Genomic DNA, 8,567 nt, shown 5'->3' with positions numbered 1-8,567 from the left:
TACAGATTAGTTGTTTATCATTCTTCAAAGACCTGGCTGAACTTCACAGCACGCTATGGAAGGGGGAAGGGGGGGGGATTTCATAGAAACATAGAGCTCTAAAGTTGGAAGGGACCACACCGATCGTCCAACCCCTGCAATGCAGTAATCTACCGACTGAGCTATCCTGCCAGGACAAAGGTACGGATGATTATGAGAACAGAAGCAGCATGTTAGGAATATTCTGGGTATGTGGTTTTGGGGTGGCTTTGGTATCTTGGCCAGAATAATTCTTCAGTTTTAGGGGGCTGGAGATGGATGGGGTGAAGCAAACTCTGCTCATTTCACAAGGCGCTCGCTTTCCCAGTGCTGCAGCTGAGTTGCCTTCCTCATTTTGGAGTGACCTTTCCAGCCCTTCCCAGCCCCCAACCCCACCCTCCAGCAACTTAATCTGCTGATGTGGCAGGAGTCGCTGTGCCTTTTATTAGATGCTCAGAATCACTGGACACCCTGTGACCTTTCTATTCAGACAGCCCCCAAAAAATTAAATTAAAGATAAATAAATGGGAAGGATGGGAGAGGGCCCTATTTCCCACTCCCCAAATCAAAGGTGACACTGGCTCTGGGCCTTTTAGTTCAGGGGTCAGCAAACCTTTTCAGCAGGGGGCCGGTCCACGGTCCCTCAGACCTTGTGGGGAGCCGGACTATATTGGGAGGGGGGGGGGGAATGAACGAATTCCTATGCCCCACAAATAACCCAGAGATGTATTTTAAATAAAAGGGCACATTCTACTCATGTAAAAACACACTGATTCCCGGACTGTCTGCGGGCCAGATTGAGAAGGCGATTGGGCCGGATCCGGCCCCCGGGCATTCCTTTGCCTACCCATGGTTTATTCTCTACTGGGGGAGATGGGAGGGATCCGCAAATATCAATACCTGCACCCTTCTCCAGGAAGCATTATCCATCTTATCATATATCAGCTTCCCTTCCTCTTCAAAAAGAAGTTCCAGCCATTTGGTGGCTCATCACCTCTGCTCTCTCGATTCCACAATCAATGCATTTTAACTCAGGATGCAGCTCTTTCTGCCATCTGCCTAACACACTATCAAGGAGACATACATCATACATCTTTAAATTCCAGCCCCGGAAGGGGAGCAGGGAGCATTTGTGCAACACACCTACACACTGCTGCCAACACACTAACATGTCGCGACACACTGTTGGGAAACTGCTCTAAGGCCAACTCACAAGTAGACCCCACGTGCTCCCTGGAAGTACACCTGGCTGTTCCTAGACTGAAAGGGGCCATTTAGGAGAATCAGCAACTCTGTCTGGATGCTGAACATTTTCCAGACCGACATAAGGCCCTGGATGGGTTTAGCTCAGCTAACAGTACCTACAAACCAATACCACTAATGTGCTACTTGCTCTGCAGTATTCAAATTTCCAGCACCATCTACTGTGTAACTTGGCAGTGTTAGTAGAGTATTACTTAAATTCAGAATGCACACAACCTTCCTCAGTAAAGCAAGGTGTAAGAAACAGGCAAACTTCACACCACCCCAACCTCCAAGTAGTGCAAGATTCTAGGGTTCTGTTTCCTTGGAATGAGGGACCGCGGAGACCGTAGTGTCTTTATGATATATGACTTATTTACGCATATATGCAACCTGAGCCTACAATGGAGGAGCTCGCAGCATTAACATCACGAGAATGTATTGTTCCTCCCATAAAGGTACAGGTGTCCTGTCTCTCTTTTGCATGTGGTTACCCCTAACCTTTAGTGGTTCCCCGTTGTACTATCATGTAGAAGAAAGTAATCCTGATATGGCAGAGAACTCGCATTCACTTGGTAGAAACTGTGTATAGCTTGAAACTCGGTGAGCTGCTCTTTGAAAGTCTCCTAGGTCTACATGGCACTCTCCCTGCCCTTTGCAGTTGCTATAAAAAGGTCTCCCCTTTGCCATTTGGAGTTATGTTCTGCCAGCACAGCAGCCTGTTAAGGGCTGTTCTCAGTTTTAAGAAGGGGCAGGCCCAGTGTAAGTGAAGGTATAATATTTACTGGGGTTGGCTGGTACAGAGGCTTGGCCCAGGGGTGGACTTTGGTAATATGGTGCTCTGAGTGAGGATGAAATCTGGTGCCTGCCCTACCAATATTATTTTGACAAAAAATCATTTTGGTACAGTTGCATTATTATGGATCTTCTCAACAGAATCATAGAATTGTAGAGTTGGAAGGGACTCTGTGAATCATAAAGTCCAACCCCTGGCAATGCAGAAATATTCAACTGTCCCTTACGGGGATCGAACCTACGGCCTTGGTATGATCAGCACCATGCTCTAACCAACTGAGCTATCCAGTTATTATTCTTTTGTGCCCCTTCGGCTTGGCTTAATGTGTGGGGGAACCGCCTGCATCATCCTAAGTCTGGTGCTACTTGGAACTACTGAGAATACCCTATTCTCCTCTGAGGAGCAGACAACTTTCACCATGTTTTGTCTCACATAATAACGACACAACTCACCATGCCTGCAATGGACTCAGCTACAACATGACACTTATTTGGCAAGCGCGAACACTGATGCAGAAGACAAAGCCAAGAAGATAAAATTTGGCTCCTGCTAGACTCCTTCACTATTTCCATGATGGAAAAGAAATTTAAAAAACTGAAAGCCATGCTGGGAGAGACACAAAGGTACAATCAGAAACTAAGATTAGACAGACACCTCCAGCCTATTGTTATTTTTAAATTGTGGGCATACTCTGCCACACACCATTAATTGCAACATGCTGCGCATTACCCAGCCAGATGGGTGGGGTATAGATAATAAAATTAATTATTATTATTATTATTATTATTATTATTCATCCACACATCATTCTGCTTTATCAGTGGTTCTGCAATGCCTCCCCACTCTTAGCTCACTACAGCACAACAACAGCATCCCTCCTCCAAAAAATGTAGAGGAAAATTTGTGGTATGCAAAGTTATAGGATTTCAACAGGAAGCTACAGGAAATGCCCTGATTAGAAAGGATGCAGCAGGCCAGCCCTGAAACATTTGCACTGTTATATATAATCCCATAGAACCAATCCAATACTGTCATGGCAAATCAAAATGCATGCACCATAAAAAAAAGCTGATGTCTGGGAGCCCCTCACCCCAAGTGGTAAAGAGAGAACTACTCTGAGCACACTTAGAAATTCCAGACTGCCAACGTGAAATCCCCTTTAAAATCCCAGGGTAGTTTCTCCTTGATAACAGTGGTTGTTGTGTGACTGGGGAGTTGGTACACAATATCACAAAGAACCAGCTCCTAACTACTAGTGCAATTGGCAGGTTTGCAAGCTTTAGTTAAGTACCGTATTTTTCGTCCCATAGGACGCTCCGTCCCATAGGACGCACCTACTTTTTTGGGGGGGAAATAAAGGAAAAAAAATTTTCCCTTTATTTCCCCCCCAAAACCAGGTCGGGGAACAGTGGGATGGCGGCGCTGCGCCTCCCCGCTGTCCCCCGACCTTGTGGGGCTGGCCGATGTCTGCCTGGCGCCAGGGCGCTCTGCTGCAGGGCGCCCCATGCGCCGGGCTGCAGGCTGCCGCCCGCAAGCCTTGCGCGCCGGGGGGAGTTCTCCCCCGGTGCGCGAGGCTTGCCGGCACTTGCGCGAAGCACGGGGCGTCCTCCGAAGGGCGCCCCGTGTCCCGCGCTGCAGGCTGCCGCCGCAAGCCTTGCGCGCCGGGGGGGGGAGTTCTCCCCCGGTGCGCGAGGCTTGCTGGCACTTGCGCGAAGCACGGGGAGTCCTCCGAAGGGCGCCCCGTGTTCCGCGCTGCAGGCTGCCGCCCGCAAGCCTTGCGCGCCGGGGGGGAGTTCTCCCCCGGTGCGCGAGGCTTGCTGGCACTTGCGCGAAGCACGGGGAGTCCTCCGAAGGGCGCCCCGTGTCCCGCGCTGCAGGCTGCCGCCCGCAAGCCTTGCGCGCCGGGGGGGAGTTCTCCCCCGGTGCGCGAGGCTTGCTGGCATTTGCGCGAAGCACGGGGCGTCCTCCGAAGGGCGCCCCGTGTTCCGCGCTGCAGGCTGCCGCCCGCAAGCCTTGCGCGCCGGGGGGGAGTTCTCCCCCGGTGCGCGAGGCTTGCTGGCACTTGCGCGAAGCACGGGGCGTCCTCCGAAGGGCGCCCCGTGTTCCGCGCTGCAGGCTGCCGCCGCAAGCCTTGCGCGCCAGGGGGGAGTTCTCCCCCGGTGCGCGAGGCTTGCCGGCACTTGCGCGAAGCACGGGGCGTCCTCCGAAGGGCGCCCCGTGTCCCGCGCTGCAGGCTGCCGCCCGCAAGCCTTGCGCGCCGGGGGGGGAGTTCTCCCCCGGTGCGCGAGGCTTGCTGGCACTTGCGCGAAGCACGGGGCGTCCTCCGAAGGGCGCCCCGTGTTCCGCGCTGCAGGCTGCCGCCCGCAAGCCTTGCGCGCCGGGGGGGGAGTTCTCCCCCGGTGCGCGAGGCTTGCTGGCACTTGCGCGAAGCACGGGGAGTCCTCCGAAGGGCGCCCCGTGTTCCGCGCTGCAGGCTGCCGCCCGCAAGCCTTGCGCGCCCAGGGGAACTCCCCCCAGGTGCGCAAGGATTGCGGATAGCTTCCTGGAGCCTGGAGAGCAAGAGGTGTCGGTGCGCACCGACGCCTCTCACTCTCCAGGCTTCCGCGAAAGCCTGCATTCGCCCCATAGGACGCACACACATTTCCCCTTCATTTTTGGAGGGGAAAAAGTGCGTCCTATAGGGCGAAAAATACGGTACTCCCAACGATACAGTTCTACACATGTTTATCTGAGAGTAAAGTCTACTGAAGACTATGGGATTTGCTTCCATGTAAACATACATGAAGGGACATGGGTGGCATTGTGGTCCAAACCACTGAGCCTAGGGCTTGCCGATCAAAAGGTCGGCAGTTCGAATCCCCGCAATGGGGTGAGCTCCCGTTGCTCGGTCCCAGCTCCTGCCAACCTAGGAGTTCAAAAGCACGTCAAAGTGCAAGTACAGTAGTACCTCGGGTTAAGTACTTAATTCGTTCCAGAGGTCCGTTCTTAACCTGAAACTGTTCTTAACCTGAAGCACCACTTTAGCTAATGGGGCCTCCCGCTGCCGCCGCAGCATGATTTCTGTTCTCATCCTGAAGTAAAGTTCTTAACCCGAGGTACTATTTCTGGGTTAGCGAAGTCTGTAACCTGAAGCGTCTGTAACCTGAAGTGTACGTAACCCGAGGTACCACTGTAGATAAATAGGTACCGCTCTGGCGGGAAGGTAAACGGCATTTCCGTGCGCTGCTCTGGTTTCGCAGAAGCGGCTCAGTCATGCTGACCACATGACCCGGAAGCTGTACGCCGGCTCCCTCGGCCAAGAAAGCGAGATGAGCGCCGTAACCCCAGAGTCGTTCACGACTGGACTTAACTGTCAGGGGTCCTTTACCCTTTTAAACATACATGGGCTCAGGCTAAACAGGGGCACCAGATTTGGGGGGCTGAGACAAGGTATGCAGAAGTCTTCTCTCCACCCCTAAGTCCTTTCTTAACCCACCCAAGGGCTACACTTGGTCAGCTGCCAGAGCAGCCTTTCCTCTGGGCCACCTACAGATCTTGAGACATATCAAGTAGCCCTGTGCTGGCAAGGTCAGCAACATTTTAGGGTAACTATAAATAGCAGCTCTAGAGCTGGCAGCCCAGGCCAGCAGAGTTTTAACTATTGCACCTCTCCATCATAACAAGGTTCTTCACTCCTGCAAGAGCAAATCAGCTCAAATCCTTATTTGGCGGCGGTGGTGGCGGTGGGGGGTTTGAAGGTCTCACCTAAACTGGAAAAAAAAAAGTTGTGGGCAACTGCTTTCCTAGAATAGTTTAGCAGGAAAGTGTATGATTTTTGTTGTGGTCTGATAATGTTGCTTTTTAAGTTAGCCACTGAGTGTTTTGGGACACGGGTGGCGCTATGGGTAAAACCTCAGCGCCTAGGACTTGCTGATCACATGGTCGGCGGTTTGAATCCCCGTGGTGGGGTGCGCTCCCGTCGTTCGGTCCCAGCGCCTGCCAACCTAGCAGTTCGAAAGCACCTCCAGGTGCAAGTAGATAAATAGGGACCGCTTACCAGCGGGAAGGTAAATGGCGTTCCGTGTGCTGCGCTGGCTCGCAAGTTGCAGCTCTGTCACGCTGGCCACGTGACCCGGAAGTGTCTTCAGACGGCGCCGGCTCCCGGCCTATAGAGTGAGATGAGCGCACAACCCTAGAGTCTGGCAAGACTGGCCCATACGGGCAGGGGTACCTTTACCTTTACCTTACTGAGTGTTTTGGGAGTTTATCCTTTTAATGTGTGATGTTTTAGTATGTTTTTATATATGTTGGAAGCTGCCCAGAGTGGCTGGTGCAACCTAGTCAGATAGGTGGGGTTTTATTATTATTACATCCTCCATGCACTGGTACTGTCTGCACAGAGGGACCTGGATTCAGAGGCCAAGACTCCAAAGAGCAAGGCTTTTTCTCAGCCAGAACTCGCAGGAACTCAGTTCCGGCACCTCTCAGGTGGGCACTGTTGCCATTATAAGAGAAAAATAGCACTGTCAAAGAGAATATCTTTATAATATTTCGTCCTACCTTTCTACAGTGGTACCTCGGGTTAAGTACTTAATTCGTTCCGGAGGTCCGTTTTTAACCTGAAACTGTTCTTAACCTGAAGCACCACTTTAGCTAATGGGGCCTCCCACTGCTGCCGTGCTGCTGGAGCACGATTTCTGTTCTCATCCTGAAGCAAAGTTCTTAACCCGAGGTACTATTTCTGGGTTAGCGGAGTCTGTAAGCTGAAGCGTATGTAACCTGAAGCATCTGTAACCCGAGGTACCACTGTATTTAAAATGATCCAGATGCTAATTCATAATAAAACAGAAATGCAGGACCTAAGGTGCAATAGAACACAGGGCTCCTTTACCTTTATTCCTTGAGCAGAGGAGAGGATTTTGCCAACAGTAACTAGGACAGGGGTTGGCAACCTGCGGCCCATGAGCTGCCCGCTTGGTGAGTCCCCGTGCGCTGCGCTAAACAGGTGCAACACGGAGCGGGGACTTGCTTCCTCGGTGCCGGAAATCGCATCTGCACAGATGCGATCCAGCCCAGGGAGCAATCTCTGCAGGAGTGAACCGGCACAGGCGAGGTAAACCTTGCTAACCCGTGCTCTAGGACAAGACAATTAAAGCACCTTTAGATACCTTCAAAAGATGAGTGCGGAAGCTTCTTGACTTGGCCACTCAGATCTCCTTGCTTTTACAACAAGGGTAACAATGAGTTCGCCTGAGTATATTGTATGTTATCTCCTACTTCAGTCATTTATAATTGAGAACCAAATCAACTTTCTTCCTTCCCATAGTGTTCTGCAATATGCTGGTTTTGCAATTGCAATTGTACCTTATTTTGCAACCGGGATCCGTTCCAGAGCCCCAGCCACTAGACGAAAAGGACGCAGGGCGAAGCGCTGCATCTTTGGACGCACGCGGAGCAGTTTGCATTTCTGCGCATGCGCGGAGTGCAATTTAGCGCTTCTGCGCATGTGCGAGCGGCAAACCTGGAAGTAACCCGCTCCAGTACTTCTGAGTTTGCCGCGGACATTCGCCAGAATGGATGCTTAGACGAGGCAGACTTTGGCGTGTACTAAGATGCAGTAAGTATTTTTAGCCTCTCTTTGCTTAAATGGTTCTTATAACTTTATTTCTATTTAGCTTTGACTATTATTACTAAAGTGCTTTGAAATAATTTTACTTCACATAGGCCTAATAAGATGTTTGGGCTACACTGTGTCCGTATGCAACTGGGTTTGCTGCTTCCATTAGAGATATGTTAAATCTACATTAATAATATTTTTTCCCAAGTACTCGAAAGTTTTTCTTGCAGCAACCCTTTCCAGGGTATGGTCTAAGGGCACATGATGCAGAAGCATAGCAAGTCTCCAGACACGGTTCAGGCAGCTCCCCAAAGGAGGAAGAGCCACACAGAAACTACACGTCCCAACATGCACCGCGGCATCAAGACATCCTTTTAACTGCCCAAGATGGGCGGGGGAGAGAATCTAGAAAACTAAAAACAGGTGAAGAGGAGCACTAGACTACTAACATGTAGACTCGCGTACAGAACTCAGTTTCTGAGTTCATTTGGACACTGTTTTTAGGGGGAACCTAAAAAACAGCGGAGAAATGCAAGGTTTTAGCCTATTTTTAAGCAGCAGCTAATTGCCCGCCCTGCTAGTAGGAAAAGACGGGAATTTACGATTAGATGCATTTGTTTTGTGTGGGGAAAGTGCAACTGACTGTTTTATTACAGTATCAGTGTCATGGAATTCTACTCAATATTGATCCAGAGCAGAACTCCAACATGTAAAATTAAACTTAATTACAAACTTTAAAACTTAAATTAAAAACTTAAACATGTTGCAGGATTCCCCCAAAATAGACCAGAGGCAATTAATATATCATCCAGCAGAGCTGTACTGCGACTGTAGGCAAATGGTCACAAATCCAATACATTCAGGAATGGCACTGTCCTTAAGAAATCCAGTTGCAGCAGACTTAATTTAAACTTA

The sequence above is a fragment of the Podarcis tiliguerta genome, assembly GCF_965153285.1.
Source record: "Podarcis tiliguerta genome assembly, chromosome: 2".
NCBI lineage: Eukaryota > Metazoa > Chordata > Lepidosauria > Squamata > Lacertidae > Podarcis > Podarcis tiliguerta.
The sequence above is the reverse complement of the archived record's forward strand: the minus strand, read 5'-3'. Positions refer to the sequence as shown.